Below are 19,985 nucleotides of genomic sequence, written 5' to 3' on the forward strand. Positions count from 1 at the left end.
TTTGTTATCCTCAGGAGAGTGATATCATTCACGGTCACCTGGTTGAAATGGGGTGATTTTATTAAGGGGACATTCAGAGGTGCCCGTTCCTGCTCTTCTGAACAGAAATGTTCCCCGCTGTTAACCACGCGGTGGGGGGAGGGGTGAAGTGATCATCCCAGAGAATCGTGGGGGGGGGGGGGGGTTTACTTGGGTTTGTGCCGTATGTTAACCCGGAAACCGCAGCCCCTCCTTTTACATTGCAAACCTATTTTAAATGGCCAACCCAATTCATCCTTGATATGGGAAATGTGCTGCTGTTTGAAACCTTTCCCGCATGTTAAGAAGGTTAAAAAAGCCAAAAGACTGTGGCCTACCATGGCTGCCTGCAAGCCGAAATATGTTGCCTGGGGCACTGCGTGAGTGATCTCTCATACCAAACCGGCAGGCAGAGGAAAAATGCGACCTTGTAATGAAAGAGTGTACCCATTGTTCTCTAAAATATGTCTTTTTTAACCACCTCTCCCTTCTCCTCCACCAGCTGCAAATGTTTCTCCTTCGCAGAGGCTAGTGAACATTAGAAAGAGAAAACGGAGGACGCGAGACGATATGTTCATGGAGCTGCAGATGTCCTCCCACGCTGATAGAGCACAGCAGAATGCGTGGAGGCAGTCAATGTCGGACATGAGAAAAGCACAATATGAACGAGAGGAGAGGTGGCGGGCTGAATGGCGGGATGAAAAGAGCAAGTGGCGGGCTGAAGATGATAGGTGGCGTCAGCTTGCAGACAGACGGCAAGAGTCAATGCTCCGTCTGCTGGAGCATCAAACTGATATGCTCGAGCGTATGGTTGAGCTGCAGGAAAAGCAGCAGGAGCAGAGACCGCCGCTACAGCCCCTGTTTAACCAACAGCCCTCCTCCCCAAGTTCCATAGCCTCCTCACCCAGACGCCCAAGAACACGGTGGGGGGGGCCTCCGGCCACCCAGTCACTCCACCCCAGATGATCGCCCAAGCATCAGAAGGCTGGCCTTCAATAAGAGTTAAAGTTTTAAAATGCAGTGTGTCCTTTTCCATCCCTCCTCCCCCACCCATCCCAGGCTACCTTGGCAATTATCCCCCTACTTCTGTGAGGAATTAATAAAGAATGCATGAATGTGAAAAAACAATGACTTTATTGCCTCTGCAAGCGGTGCTCGAATTGGGGAGGGGAGGGTGGAGTGGGGTGGTTGGTTTACAGGGAAGTAGAGTGAACCAGGTGGGGGGGGGGGTTTGGAGGGTTCATCAAGGAGAAACAAACAGAAGTTTCACACAGTAGCCTGGCCAGTCACAAAACTCGTTTTCAAAGCTTCTCTGATGCGCACCGCGCCCTGCTGTGCTCCTCTAACCGCCCTGGTGTCTGGCTGCGCGTAATCAGCGGCCAGGCGAGTTGCCTCAACCTCCCACCCCGCCATAAATGTCTCCCCCTTACTCTCACAGATATTGTGGAGCGCACAGCAAGCAGCAATAACGATGGGGATATTCTTTTCGCTGAGGTCTGAGCGAGTCAGTAAGCTGCGCCAGCGCACTTTTAAACGTCCAAATGCACATTCCACCACCATTCGGCACTTGCTCAGCCTATAGTTGAACAGGTCCTGACTACTGTCCAGGCTGCCTGTGTACGGCTTCATGAGCCATGGCATTAAGGGGTAGGCTGGGTCCCCAAGGATCACGATAGGCATTTCAACATCCCCAACGGTTACTTTCTGGTCCGGGAAGAAAGTCCCTTCCTCCAGCTTTCGAAACAGACCAGAGTTCCTGAAGACGCGAGCATCATGTACCTTTCCCGGCCATCCCACATTGATGTTGGTGAAACGTCCCTTGTGATCCACCAGGGCTTGCAGCAGCATTGAAAAGTACCCCTTGCGGTTTATGTAGTCGGTGGCTTGGTGCTCCGGTGCCAAGATAGGGATATGGGTTCCGTCTATGGCCCCGCCACAGTTTGGGAATCCCATTTCAGCAAAACCATCCACTATTGCCTGCACGTTGCCCAGAGTCACTACCCTTGATATCACCAGGTCTTTCATTGCCCTGGCAACTTGGATCACAGCAGCCCCCACCGTAGATTTGCCCACTCCAAATTGATTCCTGACTGACCGGTAGCTGTCTGGCATTGCAAGCTTCCACAGGGCTATCGCCACTCGCTTTTCAACTGTGAGGGCTGCTCTCATCTTGGTATCCTGGCGTTTCAGGGCAGGGGAAAGCAAGTCACAAAGTTCCATGAAAGTGCCCTTACGCATGCGAAAGTTTCGCAGCCACTGGGAATTGTCCCACACCTGCAGCATGATGCGGTCCCACCAGTCTGTGCTTGTTTCCCGGGCCCAGAATCGGCGTTCCACGGCATGAACCTGCCCCAGTGACACCATGATTTCCACATTGCTGGGGCCTGTGCCTTGTGAGAGGTCTATGTCCATGTCAATTTCCTCATCACTCTCTTCGCCGCGCTGCAATCGCCTCCTCGGCTGGTCCGGGTTTCGCCTTGGCATGTCCTGGCTCTGCATATACTCCAGGACAATGTGCGTGGTGTTCATAGTGCTCATAATTGCCGCGGTGATCTGAGCGGGCTCCATGATCCCAGTGCTAGCTAGGGTGACCAGATCACCCAAGACAAATATCGGGACGCGGAGGGGAGGGGTGACGCGGGGGGGGGGGGGGCCTGGCGGGGGGCGGGGCCAAAAAAAAAAAACCTTCCTCCGCAAGCGCTGGAGGGAGGCCCGGGAGACTCAGAAGGAGCGCGGGGCTGGGGTGAGTAACAGTCCGGCCTGGTCCCTTGCAGGCAGGACTCAGTTGGGTGGTTGGGAGAGGAGGGGGGCGACCCGCGGGGCCAGGCGGCGGCTGTTCTCACCCCCAGGCAGCGGGACTCGGGAGCAGCCGCTGCTGCAGCTCCCACTGCCGCGGGGGCAGGAAGCGGCCATGGCGCTTCGCGGCTGCGGCTCTGGCGCCCCCGAACTCCCGAGCCGGGGCCTGCTGCGGGGACCCAGCAGCACATACGCTGCGCCCAGCCCCTGGCCAGCGTCTGGGCTGCTGCCCAGCTGGTGCTATCCCGCGGTGGCCCCGGAGTGGGGGCAGCAGGCCCCAGCCCCCCCGTCCCGCAGGGGAACGAACGGGGCTGGGCTGCCGATGCCTCCGCCCCGGGGCCGCCGCGGGATAGCACCAGCTGGGCAGCAGCCCAGACGCGACTGGCCAGGGGCTGGGCCCAGCGTACGCGCTGCTGGGTCCCTGCAGCAGGCCCCGGCTCGGGGGGTTCGGGGGCGCCGCAGCCGCGGAGCGCCATGGCCGCTTCCTCCCCCGCGGCAGTGGGAGCTGCAGCAGCGGCTGCTCCCGTGTCCCGCTGCCCGGGGGGACAACAACAGCCCGCCTGGCCCCGCGGGTCGCCCCCCTCCTCTCCCAACCACCCAACTGAGTCCTGCCTGCTCGGGGCCAGGCCGGACTGTTACTCACCCCGGCCCCGCGCTTCCCCTGCATCTCCCGGGCCTCCCTCCAGCGCTTGCGGAGGGAGGGGGAATGGTGAGCCCGGGGAAGAGGCGGGGATTCGGGGAGGGAGCCAATCGGGGGAGGAGGGGGCGGAGTCGGGGGGGGGGGCGCGAGCACTTCCGGGCTCCAGGCTCCGGGGCATTTCCTTGTTTGTCCAGTGTCCCGACCGCATGTCGGTCGGGACGCGGGACAAACAAGGAAATATCGGGACAGTCCCGATAAAATCGGGACGTCTGGTCACCCTAGTGATAGCTATGGCGCCTGGTCAGAAAAAAGGCGCAAAACTAGTATCTGACGGACCAGGAGAAGGAGGGAGGGAGGGAGGGCCGAGTGACGACATGGCGTACAGGTACAGGTACAGGGAATTAAAATCAAGAAAGGTGGCTGTGCATCAGGGAGAAACACAAACAACTGTCACACAGAATGGTCCCCCCAAAGATTAAACTGAAAACCCTGGGCTTAGCAGGCTGTTGATTTCACAGAGGAAGGGGAAGCAAATGAATACAGAACAAATCTATTTTTTACATCTTAAGCTGGCAGCCGACGGTGCAGCATGAGGGATAGCCTCTGCAGTACGATGACGACGGATACCAGTCATAATATACCATCTTCTACCAAAAGGCAAGGGGCTGCTGCTGTGTAGCAATGCAGCTCCACATCTGCCAGCCCCATGTCTGCCAGCACCCAGATCGCCCTCGGCCTCTTCTGGGTGCTTAGCAGACAATACTGGGCAATTGGCAGAAAATAGTATACTACGACTGATAGCCATCATCATCGAGACAGTAGCATGTCTGCCCAGGTGCCCATGATTGACAGCCACTGCAGTATGATGACGACGGTTACCAGTTGTAATATACCATCTTCTACCAAAGGGCAAGGGGCTGGTGCAATGCAGCCCTATGGCTGCCAGCCCCACGGCTATTAGTCATGCTACACCGTCTACCGCCAAAAGGCAGTTAGCAGCTGCTGCTGTGTAGCAATGCAGTCCCACGTCTGCCGGCACCCAGAGGACATATGGTGACGGTGAGCTCAGCTGAGCTGAGCGGGCTCCATGCTTGCCGTGGTATGTTGTCTGCACAGGTAACCCAGGTAAAAAGGTGCGAATCTATTGTCTGCCGTTGCTGTGACGGAGGGGGAGGGGCCGTACGACATGTACCCGGAACCTCCCGCGACACTGTTTTGCATCATCCGGGCATTGGGATCTCAACCCAGAATTCCAATGGGCGGCGGAGACTGCGGGATAGCTGTGGGATAGCTACCCATAGTGCAATGCTCCGGAAGTCAATGCTAGCTCCATGATCCCAGTGCTAGCTATGGCGCCTGGTCTGAAAAAAGGCGCGAAACTAGTATCTGATGGACTAGGGGACGGTTACCAGTTGTAATACACCATCTACTGCCAAAAGGCAAGGGGCTGGTGCAATGCAGCCCCACGGCTGCCAGCACCCAGATCGCTGATGAAGGCTACCAGTCTACTGCACAGTCTACCACCAATGGGCGGCGGAGACTGCGGGAACTGTGGGATAGCTGTGGGATAGCTACCCATAGTGCAATGCGCCAGAAGTCGACGCTAGCCTCGGTACTGTGGACGCAGTCTGCCGACTAGAGCACTTAGAGCATTTTATGTGGGGACACACACAATCGGCTTTATACAACCGATTTCTATAAAACCGGCTTCTATAAATTCGAACTAATTTCGTAGTGTAGACATACCCTAAGAAGGAGTGTGGGGAGATATCGATGCTTACCTTTGAGAAGGCTTCTGATCTGAACCAGATTGGCCCCGCAGACAGCCTGCGCGGTCTAACTCAGCAGGGGGTCTGGGTCCCAAGGCCACAGAGGCATTCAGCCAAATGGATGGTATTGAGACGGGGGACTATGATCTGTTCACACACACACACATCTGCCTTGTAAGCCAATATACAGTAACTCCTGACTTAAAGTCGTCCCGGTTAACGTTGTTTTATTATGTTGCTGATCAATTAGAGCAGTGGCTCTCCAACTTTTTTTTCCGTGGACCACTTGAAAATTGCTGAGGGTCTTGGATCACTTAATGATCTTTCCAAATGTTGTTTGTACCGTTAGCTAACTATTGTAAAGCGCTTTGGATAAAAGCGCTATATTAAAAAAAACCCTTAATAATAAACAACTGTTTTTGTTCTACAGATAAAAGCACACAACTCATATTTTAATATCAGTAGTCTTAACCTTTCTAATGCGATGGATGTGCCCTCTCTCCTCTGCCGCAACAGTCCCCCAAGCTGGGACTGGGAGGAAGGGGGGGCCTCTCCCTCTCTCCCCCACCGCAGCAGCCCCTGAGCTCAGTCTGGAAAGGAGTGGGGTCTCTCCCCTGCCACAGCAGCCACAGAGCTGAAGCTGGGAAGGAAGGGGGTCTCTCCCTAGCAGCTGCAGCCCTGGAGCCTCTTTCTCTGGCCGCCATAGCCCTGCACATCCCAAATTCCCCCCATTCCCTCTTCTCACACCACTGCCCCCTCCCACCTACCCCCTATTCCCCCCAAGGCCACCACCTCACCTTACATGTGCATCTTCTCCAGGGTCCAGGCACCTAATTAGCGCCTGCGCGGCTCCACTAATTAGGTGGGTGGCCCTTCATTCTCTCATGTGCGGCCGCCCAGGAGTGCACCTTAGAGGGAACTATCCAAGGACCTCCTGAATGGAGCTCCTGGACCACTGGTGGTCCATAGACCACAGTTCAAGAACCTCTGAATTAGAGAACATGCGCGTGTAAAGTTGCGCAATGCACCCTTTTAGTGTTGTTTGGCAGCCACCTGATTTCTCCACTGCTTGCAGAAAGAGCAGCCCATTGGAGCGCTAGTGGTGGGGGCTTGGAACCAGGGTGGGCCGACAGACCCCCTATCAGCTCCCCTAAGTTCCCTGTGCGGCAGCCTCCCAGGAGGCTATCAATTGCTGGGCAGTTCAGCTGTCCCTCCCCACACTGCCATGTGCTGCTCCTGCCCTCTGCCTTGGAGCTGCTCCCCTGAACCTCCTGCTTGCTGTGCGGGGGGAGGGGGAAGGGGGTGCTGCTGTCAGGGTGTCCCCCTCCTCTGCTCCTGGCCCCCCATCTCCACAGAGCAGGGGGGACACGACAGGGCTCAGACTGGAGAGAGCTTGCTGGCAGCAGCTGTCTCAAAGTCTCTCACACACAGGGTGTGTGTCTCTGTCTCTCTCTGCCATGCTGTCTCCTGCAAGCACCCCCCCCCCCATTCGTGCTGCCTTGTAGAGTGTGAGGCTACATCAGGGTAGGCAACCTATGGCACATGTGCTGAAGGCGGCACGCAAGCTCCTTTTCAGTGGTACTCACTGCCTAGGTCCTGGCCACCGGTCCGGGGGGCTCTGCATTTTAATTTAATTTTAAATGAAGCTTCTTAAACATTTTAAAAACCTTATTTACTTTACATACAATAGTTTAGTTATATATTATAGACTTATAGAAAGAAACCTTCTAAAAACGTTAAAATGTATTACTGGCACGCGAAACCTTAAATTAGAGTGAATAAATGAAGACTCGGCACACCACTTCTGAAAGGTTGCCGACCCCTGGGCTACATTAACAACAATGTGTTAACCCTTGAGGGCTCAGCCGAGTGCTAGTTCATCATTTAGCAGTAAGGTCCCTGGGAAAAATCCCACCCTCTGACTCCACCACCTCAACCAAGCTTCACAATCATCATTGCTGTGTACAGTATTAAATTGTTTGTTTAAAACTTACACTGTGTATATATATAAAATATAGTCTTTTGTCTGGCAAAAAAAAATTCCCTGGAACCTAACCCCCTGTGACGAACTGGGACTGTTCTTACTGTGGTCTTCGAATGCTGACAGGGGAGTGTGGCTAGGATAGTCTGCATTGGGGGACGGGAGACTGACCGACGGAGAATACCTGAGCATGTAACATGAGAACCCAGGAAGGGGTTAGAGGCCAGGTGACACCTTTGCCCGGGAAACTGAACAAAGGCTGTGGGAGGGGTCGCTGAAGAGAGAGTTTTTTCAGGAGCTGGCTGGTGATATGGCTGGGAGGCAGACGGGGCTCTGACCTCGCAAGGGGGCTGGGGCGCCCTGGGACCCCAAGATGGACCTAACTGAGGGGGGTTTTGTTGTCTGTGCTTGCAAGACCTGTCTTGGACTGTGTTCCTGTCGTCTAAATAAACCTTCTGCTTTACTGGCTGGCTGAGAGTCATGGTGAATCGCAGGAAGCTGGGGGTACAGGGCCTTGTGTCCCCCCACACTCCGTGACACCCCCCTATTTACATTAATTCTTATGGGGTAAGTGGATTCGCTTAACATCATTTCACTTAAAGTAGCATTTTTCAGGAACATAACTACAGCGTTACTGTATATTTTTTTAAATAATGTAAAAATGTGAGGGCTCCGGGGGTGGGGATGGTAATGAAGGGTTTGGGGTGTGGGAGGGGCTCAGGCAGAGGGCTGGGGTGCAGGGGCGAGGACTGGGAATGAGGGGGGCTGGGAGTGGGCTCAGGGCTAGGACAGAGGGTTGGGGTGTGGGGGTGAGGGCTCTGGGGTGGGGCAGGGCCAGGGATGAGGAGTTTGGGGTACAGACAGGCTGCCCCAGGGCAAGGGCCAGAGAGGAGCATCCCCCCAGCCCTCTCCTCGCAGGCAGCAGCGATCTCTGGGGGAGGCCCCCCCCACTTCCTCCCTGCACCACACTCACCTCGCACCACTGTCACGTGCTCCTAGGGCCACTCTCAGGTACAGGAAGCCCCCTCGACTCTCCTCTGGTGGGTGCTGGCGGGGGAGATGCCTAGGGTGGCCAGATGTCCAGATTTTATCGGGACTGTCCCGATTGTGATGGGTTGGATCACAGAAACCCCCTTGGGAACTGCCACCTGATGTGCCAAGACTACTTCTATTCCTGTTTTCCCTGCCAGCTCAGGGCTCCAGCACCCTGTCTTGCTGAGCTAGACACTCCCGTCTGCTCCAACACAGACCCAGGGTCTGAATTACTTGCGCCAAAGCTGTAGGCTTACCTGAAAACAGCTCACAGAAGTGTGCTTGTCTTTAGCACTCAGATGCCCAACTCCCAATGGGGTCTAAACCCAAATAAATCCGTTTAACCCTGTATAAAGCTTATGCAGGGCAAACTCATAAATTGTTCGCCCTCTATAACACTGATAGAGAGATATGCACAGTTGTTTGCTCCCCCAGGTATTAATATATACTCTGAGTTAATAAGTAAAAAGTGATTTTATTAAATACAGAAAGTAGGATTTAAGTAATTCCAAGTAGTAACAGACAGAACAAAGTAAGTCACCAAGCAAAATAAAATAAAATGTGCAAATCTATGTCTAATCAAACTAAATACAGATAATCTCACCCTTAGAAATGCTTCAGTAAGTTTTTTCCTCAGACGGGACACCTTCCAGGCCTGGGCACAATTCTTTCCCTTGGTACAGCTCTTGTTCCAGCTTAGGTGGTAGCTAGGGGAGTCTTCATGATGGCTTTTTCTCCCCTCTTTGTTCTCTTTCACCCCTTTATATATCTTTTGCATAAGGCGGGAACCCTTTGTTCCTCTGGGTTTCCACACCCCCCACTGGAAAAGCACCAGGTTAAAGATGGATTCCAGTTCAGGTGACATGATCACATGTCACTGCAAGACTTCATTGCCCACTTGCCAGCACACACACATACAGGAAGAATCAGGTAAAACACAGCCATCTGCAGACAATGGTCCTGGTTAATGGGAGTCATCAAGATTCCAAACCACCATTAATGGCCCACACTTTACATAATTACAATAGGCCCTCAGAGTTATATTTCATATTTCTAGTTTCAGATACAAGACTGGTACATTTATGCAAATAGGATGATCGCACTCAGTAGATTATAAGCTTTGTAATGATACCTTACAAGAGACCTTTTGCATGAAGTATATTCCAGTTACATTATATTCACTTACTATCATGTTTTTATAAAATCATATAGACTGCACAACGTCACACCGATATTTACTTGTTTGTCCCACGTCCTGACCAATGTTCGGTCAGGAGGCGAATTATCCTGATATTTTGCCCTCCAGTGCACAGCGGAGGGGGCTCGTTCCCCCTCCCCGCCCCAACTCCGCCCCAACTCCACCCCCTCTTTCCCCCATTGGATCCTCCCCAAATTCCCGCCCTTGCCCCGCCCCCAGCCCCACCCCCTCACTGCCCCATTGGATCCCTCCCCAAATCCCTGCCCTGGACCTGCCTATTCCCCAAGCACACCGCATTCCTCCTCCTCACCCCTCCCTCCCAGGCTTGCGCTAATCAGCTGTATGGCGGCGCAAGCGCTGGAGGGAGGGGGGAGAAGCAGGACGTGGCCCCCAGCTCAGGGGAGGTGGAGGAGGAGCAAAGGCGAGCTGGGGGCGGGGGCGGTGCATGGAGCTGCCGATGGGTGCTCAGCCCCCACCAATTTTTCCTATGCTCCGGTGGCTCTTGGGTTTTGTTTGTTTGTTTGGTTTTTGCTTTTGTTTTTGTTTTTCCTCTGCCGCCGGCTCTTGGGGTTTTTTTTCTCCGCTGGCACCCCGGGCGTCCCAATATTTCACATCTCTCATCTGGTCACCCTAGAGATGCCATCACATGTGCACCTCCTCCCCTACTGCTGCCTCTCACTGTAGCCTCATTGGGGGTGGGGGTGGGACTGCCCCTTGCCCAGCATGGGGCAGGAGTGGTGACTGCGGGCAGGGGGACCCCCTGTGCTGGTGGAGGGTCCCGTCGGAAAATGAAAGGGTCTGAGGCAGAACGGCAGGCTCAGGGTCAGTCTGCCCTGGCAGTAGTAGATGGGGGGCACTAGGACAGCAGTTGATGCAGGGAGACAGCATGGAGCTGCAGGGGAGCGACAGGGACGCTCTCCTCCGGGCGCGCGGGGGCAGCAAGTTGGGGCTGGGGGACACTCGGGGGAGGCGCACGGGGCGGAAGGCAGGACCGGGGGAGAGACCCAGCCCCGAACATTGGTGGAGCTGGGCCCCCGGGCCCTGAATATTGCTGTAGCCCGGGCACCACAGGCCCATACAACTCGCCACCCCTGGTGGGGTGTATGCAAGACCTCAGGCATCACCTACAAGGAGGTCGCCAACCTGCTGGTGGAACATCTCTGCACATGGGGAAAGGGCACAGGGGCCACTATCATCTAGGATGTGTATAACCTGGTGGGGTTGGAGCAGCTGTCTGACATCTGCCCTCCAGACCTTAAGATGTGGTTAGTGGACTGGAAGTCTAATGATCTGTGCTGTGCGGGGGCACTGGCAGATGAGTTGTGGATAGCAGATCGGGGGGAGGAGGGAGACCCACATCGGGGACTCAGAAGGGGAGTCACCCAGAGACCTCTCAAAGGAAGCCCAACTCAGGGGTGCCTATGATGGCTAGGGCGGGCCAACCCCCCTCATGGGACTTGAGGGACCTGAAATGTAATTACTGTGGCTAAAAAGGACCCAAGGTGGTGTCATGCCCAAAGACACAGGAAATTTTTGCCAAAGAGAACCCTTGAAGGGTTAACAGGCAAAGGGGAGATAGCCTGTAACACAGGCTGAGAGAGTGACCTGGGAACCCGTCACCCAGCCAGCTCCTGGGGTAGAGCTGGCCAGGGGAGGGGGGAACAGGGCTGGATTAACTTTTTGTGGGCCTGGCTCCAAACATATTTGTGGGGCCCCCAGGGAATTATTGTAAAAGGCGCCGGGGGCAAAAGCACAGTGGGGCGGGAGCTAGGGTTGGTCCCTGGAGCAAGGGAGGGGCCAGGGGTAAACTGCAAGCACAGCAGGGCTGGGAAGGGGGTAAACAGGATCCCCCCCACCCCTGCCCACATAGAGCGGGTACCTACCTTCTCCCTGGTTCTAGCCCATTCTCTTTGTCTCTCTCTGCACTGAGCTGCCCCTCCTCCAGTGTGACAAAGTGGGAATGTTCTTAATGTTTTCTCTGAATACTGTGTGGATGGCTCAGTTTCCCCTATGCATTTCTTAAGTATCTAGGTGGTGGGATAAGGCTGTGTGATTGTTGCAGAGCCCTAGAGGGCAGGTGTGATGCTGTCTGCACAGAGAATGGCTGACACACTGTCTCCTGGCAATTGATGACCTGGGCCCCTCCCCTGCAAGGTGCCAATTGAAGGTGTTGGAGAACAAAGATCAGGCGGCTTCCGGGCCCGGGGAAAGAGACAAAGGATAGAGGAGGAGCTGGAGGGGGTTACAGTTTGGAGCTGGCTGGGGAAATGGAGGGAGGCCCAGCACTGGTGTCTGGGCTCCCTTCCCCACAAGACGGACCTGACTGTGGGGTCTTGTTTTCCATACCTACAAGCTCTGCTTTGACTGTGTTCCTGTCGTCTAATAAACCTTCTGTTTTACTGGCTGGCTGAGAGTCACGGGGAATTGCAGGAAGTGGGGGGTGCAGGATCCTGACTCCCCCACACTCTGTGACATCCAGCAGCAGCAGGACAGGTTCTCTTCCAGCCCTCTGGGGTTGGTGTTGGGAGTGGGAGGAGCGGAGGCTAATGTGGTTACTCCTATAACCGGACTTTTAGTTTCCAGTCAGTACTGCTAACCGGACACCCAGGTCCCATTTTCTACTGGAGTTTCCAGCCTAAAATTGGATACCTGGCAACAAGGCTGCCAGAAAAGCCTGAGGAGGGGAGGGGGGCAAGCAATCATTTTTAAAAGTGAGAGGGCTAAGCCTTAAGCGGTGGGAAGCAAGTGGTGGGTGGGCTAGGGAGTGGAGAGGAGCTAATCGGCAGAGCCATGTCTGCTGTACTGCCCAGGTAGGTTGGAGACTGTGGGGATCAGCTGACACAGTATCCCCAGCCCAGGTGACCTGACAGCCAGTGGTGGATTTAGAGTTAGTGGGGGCCCCCTGGCCCTGTGCTCAGCTTCATTTTTGGGGCCCCTCCTTGGGACCCAGGCAAGAAAAAGAACATTCTCTCTTACCTCCCCTCGCCCCCATTTTTTCATTCTTCTTTTCTTCATCCTCCTCCTATAAGTAATAGCAAGTAAATGAAAATAAAGTGAGGTACCTTGATTATTCTTGTAGTCTAACTTATTTTTCCACAGACCACTTGAAAATCACGGAGGGTCTCAATGGACCACTTAATGATCTTTCCAAATATTGTAAAAAAACGTTGGGGTGTGGGGTCTGGCCAGGAGCTAGGGTGAGGGAGGGGACTCAGGGTTGGGGCAGGAGGTTGGGTGTGGAGCACTTACCTGGGGCAGCTTCTGTTTGGTGCGAGGGGTTCATATGGGAATGCAGGGGATGCAGGAGCTCACGTTTGGTGCTCAGGATGGGGGTGAGGATGTGGGGGGGGTTCAGGAGTCAGGGCATGGGGCTGGGTGTGTGTGAGGGGGTGCAGGAGTCAGGGCAGGGGGCTGGGGAGGTGTGAGGGGAGTGCAGGGGTCAGGGTGGGCAGAGGGCTGTGGGTGTGGACTGGGGTCGTGGGGGTGCTCACGGCAGGGGGCCGGAGGGGGTATGCCCTGATTCCAGCCCCTTCCCCAAGGCCCCACCCCTGCCTCTTCTCCTCCTCCTCCCCGGAGCAGCGAGCGTGCTGCGGCTCCGCTCCTCCTCCTCCCTCCTGCTGGCAAACAGCTGATCCAGCTGATCGGCGGCAGGGAGGGGGGAGGGAACATAGCACGCTGGGGATAGAGGCTGGGGAGGAGCTTGTTAATCTCTCTTAGTGCTGCCGGCTCCTGCTGCACTAAGCTTCTGCCCCCACGGGGGGGGGTGTGTGGAAAAGTGCAGGCCGGGGCCGCTTTGGACCGTGGGCCCGGTGCCAGTGGCACCATGGTAAATCCGGTACTGGGGGAGGGAAGCAGACGGGCTTCCACTCCAAGCCAGATATGTCTGCTTCTGACTCCTGGGCTCAGGCCCCTCTGATCCCCAGTGGGAGTGGCAGGTGGGGGTCAGTGGGGAGACATTCACGGAGTGAAGTGATTCTGGGACGAGACTCTTGTGGGTGTGATGCAACCTCACTAGCTGCTGAGGGGCTGTGTAACTTGGGGGAAGGCTCCCAGAGGCAGCCATTCACCCGGGGTTCCTGTGCAGACATAGGAAGGACCGGGGTGCAGGATTCTTAGCTGGGATCCTTCAGCACATCAGCTTTGATGTATTCTTGGGAAGTGACTGTGTCTCTTTAAGACAGGATCCAGACCCTGTGCCAGTAACGGCCAAAGAGCTGAACCCAGAGATCGGAAGGTGGAGAGGGCAGGAGCCAGCGAGCATGCGAATGGCCCATAAATGGCCTGGCCAGCAGGGAGGGGGGACTTCTCCCCCCCCCCATCCCGGTTAGTAGCACAAGGGAGGAACTGTGAAGCTCTGGTTTCCTGCCTGTCTGTAGCCAGCCCCTGGAGCTGAATGGGACAACAGCCCTGCACAGGGTAGAGGTGGCTCACACTGACTCTGATGCCGCAACCAAAGCAATGGGCTCACTCCCTACCCTCACTGGGACACAGGTGCTGGGGATGATCGGACCCCAGTTAAGGTTCTGTAATGAGAACACATCTGAATGGGGGCCCCAAAGAGGTTGGGGTGCAGGATCAGCTACCTGCAGAGGTGCTGATGGGGGACGGATGAAGAACTGGACAGATGGTGCCCTGGTCCTTGCCTGTGGCTGAGGTCAGGGAGGGCCACTTGGCCTGACACTGGAAATCCACCCAGCAGGGGGGCGTGGAACCTTCAATGGGGGGAAGTGAGTTGCCAGGGATAGGGTTTAACAGGGCTGAGACCAAGGCCTTGTCCTGAGGTGGGAAAACTAAGGCACAGCAATGAGGGCTGGGCCCCGAACCCAGCAGCTGAATTCTAGACCGAGCCGCAGAAGGATCCCTCCTGGAAGAAGCGGGGGCCTAGTGTTGCAATATTCTGGGAAAGGATCCAGATGAGAGAAGGGACCTGGTACCAGAAATGGGCTCCCTGAGGGAAAACTGAACTTGGGGGATCAGAGGGTGTCAGGTGGTCCCTCAGAAGTACCACCGGGGAGGGGGGGGTGTCCCATCTTCTAAACATCAGGGGCTTCAGCGCACCCAGCGAGAGCTGCTGCAGAACATTTACTGGCCTGGAAATGCACAAGAGTCCACCCTCTTGAGTTGGTGTATGTAAGGAGAAGGAGCGGACCCCTGGACTTGATGAGACACAAATGGGGAATCAGTGGTGGATTCTGAACTATCGTTCGGAGCTCATGGGCTTGGCCAGGGGAAACCTAGCCAGGGCACAGAGGAAGCAGGTCTGGTACGACTGCTCAGCACGTGCCTGCTCCTATGCTACTGGGGACCAGGTGACACTTCTCATCCCCGTGAGGAAGAACAAGCTGCAAGCAGCCTGGGACGGCCCCTTCATGGTCATCAGACAGGTAAACGAGGTGAACTATGTAGTGGAACTGTCCAACCGGGCACACAGACACCGGGTGTACCATGTCAACATGATGAAGCCATACTGGGAAGAGAGAAGTTGGTGCTGGCTGTGTGTGGGCAGTGGGAGGAGAAGGGAGAGGATCCCCTGGTGGGACTCCTGTCTGAGGCGGGGGCTGACCCCTCGCTGGAATCAATTCCCCTCTCAGACCAGCTAACCCTTGCCCAGCAGACAGAGATCAGAAAGGTGCTACATTCATACCAGCAGCTGTTCTCTAACCGGCCTGGGTTCACTAACTTGGCTGTTCAGTAGGTGGAGACGGGAGCCAGCCCTCCCATCTGGTGTTCCCTGTGATGTTATTGACAAACTTCAAAGAACTTCAAAAAGATCTCACAAAACTAAGCGATTGGGAAACAAAATGACAAATGAAATTTAATGTGGATAAATGTAAAGTAATGCACATTGGAAAAAATAACCCCAACTATACATACAATATGATGGGAGCTAATTTAGGAAAGAGATCTTGGAGTCATCATGGATAGTTCTCTGATGACGTCTACGCAGTGTGCAGCGGCAATCAAAAAAGCAAACAGGATGTTAGGAATCATTCAAAAAGGGTTAGAGAATAAGACGGGGAATATCTTATTGCCCTTATATAAATCCATGGTACTCCCACATCTTGAATACTGCGTACAGATGTGGTCTCCTCATCTCAAAAAAGAAATACGGGTATTAGAAAAGGTTCAGAGAAGGGCAACTAAAATGATTAGGGGTTTGGAACAGGTCCCATCTGAGGAGAGATTAAAGAGGCTAGGACTTTTCAGCTTGGAAAAGAGGAGACTAAGGGGGGAATATGATAGAGGTATATAAAATCATGAGTGGTGTGGAGAAAGTGAATAAGGAAAAGTTATTTACTTGTTCCCATAATATAAGAATTAGGGGCCACCAAATTAAATTAATGGGCAGCAGGTTTAAAACAAATAAAAGGCAGGTCTTCACACAGCACACAGTCAACCTGTGGAACTCCTTGCCTGTGGAGGTTGTGAAGGCTAGGACTATAACAGGGTTTAAAAGAGAACTAGATAAATTCATGGAGTTAAGTCCATTAATGGCTATTAGCCAGGATGGGTAAGGAATGGTGTCTCTAGCCTCTGTCTGTCAGAGGGTGGAGATGGATGGCAGGAGAGCAATCACTTGATCATTACCTGTTAGATTCACTCCCTCTGAGACACCTGGCATTGGTCACTGTCGGTAGACAGGATACTGGGCTGGATGGACCTTTGGTCTGACCCAGTATGGCCATTCTTATGTTCTTAACTGTGACCGTATATATCATTGTTGCAACCAGAGTCCTATGGTTGCACCAGTTCTTATATAGAGGAGGCCAAGTGTGGTGTCTATGGGAAGGTTGTAGTTTGCTGGTTATGATTATGCTGTCTGTATCATTTTTGTATTCAAAGTTATGAATATTGGCTATGTACTTGTTTGATTCTAAGTAGCCTCAGTGAAGGATTTGGTCAGCTTCTTGAGAAAGGACTATTCTCAGTAAGTGCCCAATCAAGAAACACATAACTGACAATGGACTTTGGGAGATGCCAATCCACATCTGAGCTTTCCTGGAAACGTTCAAACTAACATGTAAACAATGGTGTCGGCCTGCAAAAAGCTTAATCATTCATAGACATGTGACTTGCCCAGATGACTGCAAACTCCATCTTGTTGAGGGGATTTTACACAGCAGAACAAAGGGGTTTCCACCCACAAGAGAGACTATATAAGGCCCTGAAAACCCCAGCATTTTGTCTTCAACTGGCTCAAAAGATAGCCTCTCCACCCCAAAGAGATGCCTGAAAGAAACTGGAACAAAGGACAGTAACTACGGGGGTTGAGTGATTGCTGGACCCAGACTAGGAAGGAGTCTAGTCTGTCAAAGAAGCTTATTGGAACATCTCTGAGGGTGAGATTTACCTGCATTTAGTTTCCTACTGTATTAGGCTTAGACTTGCGTGTTTTTGTTTCATTTTGCTTGGTAATTTACTTTGTTCTGTCTGTTATTACTTGGAACCACTTAAATCCTACTTTTTATATTTAATAAAATCACTTTTTGCTTATTAATTAACCCAGACCAAGTAATTAATTCCTGGGGGAGCAAACAGCTGTGCATATCTCTCTATCGGTGTTATAGAGGGCGAACAATTTATGAGTTTACCCTGTACAAGCTTTATACAGAGTAAAACAGATTTATTTGGGGTTTGGACCTCGTTGGGAACTGGGTGTCCAGGTGCTAGAGACAGGAGCACTTCTTAAGCTGTTTTCAGTTAAGTCTGCAGCTTGTGGGGGACGTGGTTTAGACCTGGTCTGTGCTTGTAGCAGGCTAGTGTGTCTGGCTCAACAAGACAGGGTACTGAAGTCCCAAGCTGCCAGGGAAAACAGGCTCAGAGGTAGTCTCAGTACATCAGGTGGCAGTCCCAAGGGGATTTCTGTGACCCAACCTGTCACAGGCCCCATTCAGGGTCACTGGGAAAACAGCCCAGGACCTGGAGAGAGAGGTCAGAGACATGCTGGCTTTAGGGGTGATCCAGCCGTCCTCCAGCCCTTGGGCCTCGCCCGTGGTGCTGGTTCCCAAGAAGGACGAGTCGATCCGGTTCTGTGTGGACTATCGGAAGCTCAATGCCACCACCGTGTCCAATGCCTACCCCATGCCTAGGACTGATGAGATCCAAGACAAGTTTTGGGGGGGGCGCGCCCGGTACTTCACTACCATGGATCTTACCAAAGGCTACTGGCAGGTGCCTTTGGACCCAGAAGGGCGGGCGAAGTCTGCCTTCACCATCCCAATAGGGCTCTTCAAGTTCCTGGTCCTGCCTTTTGGCCACAAGGAGGCATCTGCCACGTTCCAGTGCCTGGTGGATCAGTTACAAGGCGGGGGTGGAGGACTTTGCACTGGCGTATATTGACGATATCTGTGTCTTTAGCCAGACCTGGGAAGAACATGTGTCCCAGATGAAGAGGGTGCTGGGTCGCCTCCAGGATGCCGGACTGTAAAGCTGGAAAGTGCAAGGTGGGGATGGCAGAGGTGTCATACCTGGGCTACAAGGTGCCAGAGCTGGCCAAAGTGGAGGCAATCCAGGATTGGCCCGCTCCCCAGACTAAGAAGCAGGTCCAGGCTTTCATTGGGATGATGGGGTACTACTGGAGGTTTGTGCCCCACTGTAGCTCCCTCGCAGCTCCCCTCACGGAGCTTTGTAGGAAGGCAAAGCCAGACAAGGTGGTCTGGACCGAGCAGTGCCAGAGGGCTCTCTGTGCACTAAAGGGGGCATTCATCCAAAGCCTGGTGCTGGTAATGCCGGATTTTAACAAACCCTTCCTGGTGTTCACCAATGCCTCAGACACGGGGCTGGGTGCGGTGCTGATGCAAACTGATAGTAAGCAGGAGAGACACCCCATTGTGTACTTGAGCAAGAAGCTGCTGCCCCAGGAGGAGCACTGTCAAGGCTCCTTCCCCACTCTGAACTTTAGGGTACAGATGTGGGGGCCTGCATGAAAACTTCTAAGCTTAACTACCAGCTTAGATCTGGTCCGCTGCCACCACTCCCAATGTGCTAATTCCCTTCCCTGGGTAGCCTTGAGAGGCTCTTCACCAATTCCCTGGTGAATACAGATCCAAACCCCTTGGATCTAAAAACAAGGAAAAATCAATCAGGTTCTTAAAAAGAAGGCTTTTAATTAAAGAAAAAGGTAAAAATCATCTCTGTAAAATCAGGATGGAAAATAACTTTACAGGGTAATCAAACATAAAGAGCTCAGAGGACCCCCCCCCCCCCCCCAGCCTTAGGTTCAAAGTTACAGCAAACAGAGGTAAACACCCTAGTAAAAGGTACATTTACAAGTTGAGAAAACAAAGATAAAACTAACACGCCTTGCCTGGCTGTTTACTTACAAGTTTGAAATATGAGAGACTTGTTCAGAAAGATTTGGAGAGCCTGGATTGATGTCTGGTCCCTCTTAGTCCCAAGAACGAACTACCACCAAAACAAAGAGCACAAACAAAAACCTTCCCCTTATTGGTCCTTTGGGTCAGGTGTCAGTCAGGTTACCTGAGCTTCTTAACCCTTTACAGGTAAAAGGATTTTGGAGTCTCTGGCCAGGAGGGATTTTATAGTATTGTACACAGGAGGGCTGTTACCCTTCCCTTTATAGTTATGACAAGCACTATGTGGCCGTAGAGAAGGAATGCCTGGCCATGGTGTGGGCCGTTAAAAAGCTGCAGCCATATCTATTTGGGCAGCGCTTCACTGTGTACACTGACCTTTCGCCCCTGACATGGCGGCACCAAATTAAAGGGGTTAATACCAAGCTGTGGAGATGGAGCCTGCTCCTCCAGGGTTATGACATGGAGGTGGTCCATGTGAGGGGGAGTGCCAATGTTATAGCCACTGCTTTGTCACGGGGCGGGGGCCATGAACTTCCCCAGGTCACTGGCTAAGTGACCCCGCTCAGTTCAGACTCGAAGGGAGGAGAGATGTGATGAAGTGGGGGGGTTTCTTGTTTTTTAAAATGGTTTGCATGCAGTGTGGGTGGGACGCAGTTTCTGTGGGTGTTACTGGTTTAACGAGATGATGGGAGAGGGCGTTTGTTGTTACAGAGGACCAGCGAGGGAACTTGGAACCCCAGCCAATGGCCCGGAGAATGGATACCCCAGCGACTGGTGACCTGGTGACCGGGGGGCCCAGCTTGGGAGTCAAAGACGGTTCTGGCCAGTGGGAGGACAATGGGCTGCGAAGAGAGAACCCAGGTGACCGGACCAGCCGGTTCCAGCCAGAGGGGGACAGAGGACCGCTGAGAGGAGAGGAGGCCCAGGCGACCCTGTTTATCTGGATAGAAGACAATGGACGGAGGCGGGGCTTGGGGGAGGTGATATCAGATGCCCAGCTGGACAGCAGGGGGGCTCTGGGCTGGAGAGAAAGAGCAGGCAGAGCCCACCTGGATGCAGGAGAGATTTAGATGTTCTGTGCTGAGGGAGGCCAGGCCTGAGGCCCTGAGAGTTTCCTATGCTGTGTTCGGACGCTCAATAAACCGTCCTGTTTTATGTTGGCTGAGAGTCACTCCAGTCTAGAGATCAGGGTTGCATTATTCCCTCTGGGAGTGGAGGCCCCGGGGGTCCAGAG

General features: G+C 53.7%; 1 long non-coding RNA gene across 1 annotated transcript; it reads right to left on the bottom strand.

Annotated features, from left to right (window-relative positions):
• Positions 1 to 8,737: 8,737 nt before the first annotated feature.
• LOC135976810 (uncharacterized) lies at positions 8,738 to 19,019 on the bottom strand. Its single transcript, XR_010594107.1, has 3 exons — positions 18,758 to 19,019; positions 12,411 to 12,456; positions 8,738 to 9,181 (listed from the first exon to the last, which is right to left on the bottom strand). It is a non-coding gene; the product is annotated as an uncharacterized LOC135976810 (long non-coding RNA).
• Between the last annotated feature and the right edge of the window lie 966 nt (positions 19,020 to 19,985).

The sequence above is a fragment of the Chrysemys picta genome, chromosome 20, assembly GCF_011386835.1.
Source record: "Chrysemys picta bellii isolate R12L10 chromosome 20, ASM1138683v2, whole genome shotgun sequence".
NCBI classification, from domain to species: Eukaryota; Metazoa; Chordata; order Testudines; family Emydidae; genus Chrysemys; species Chrysemys picta.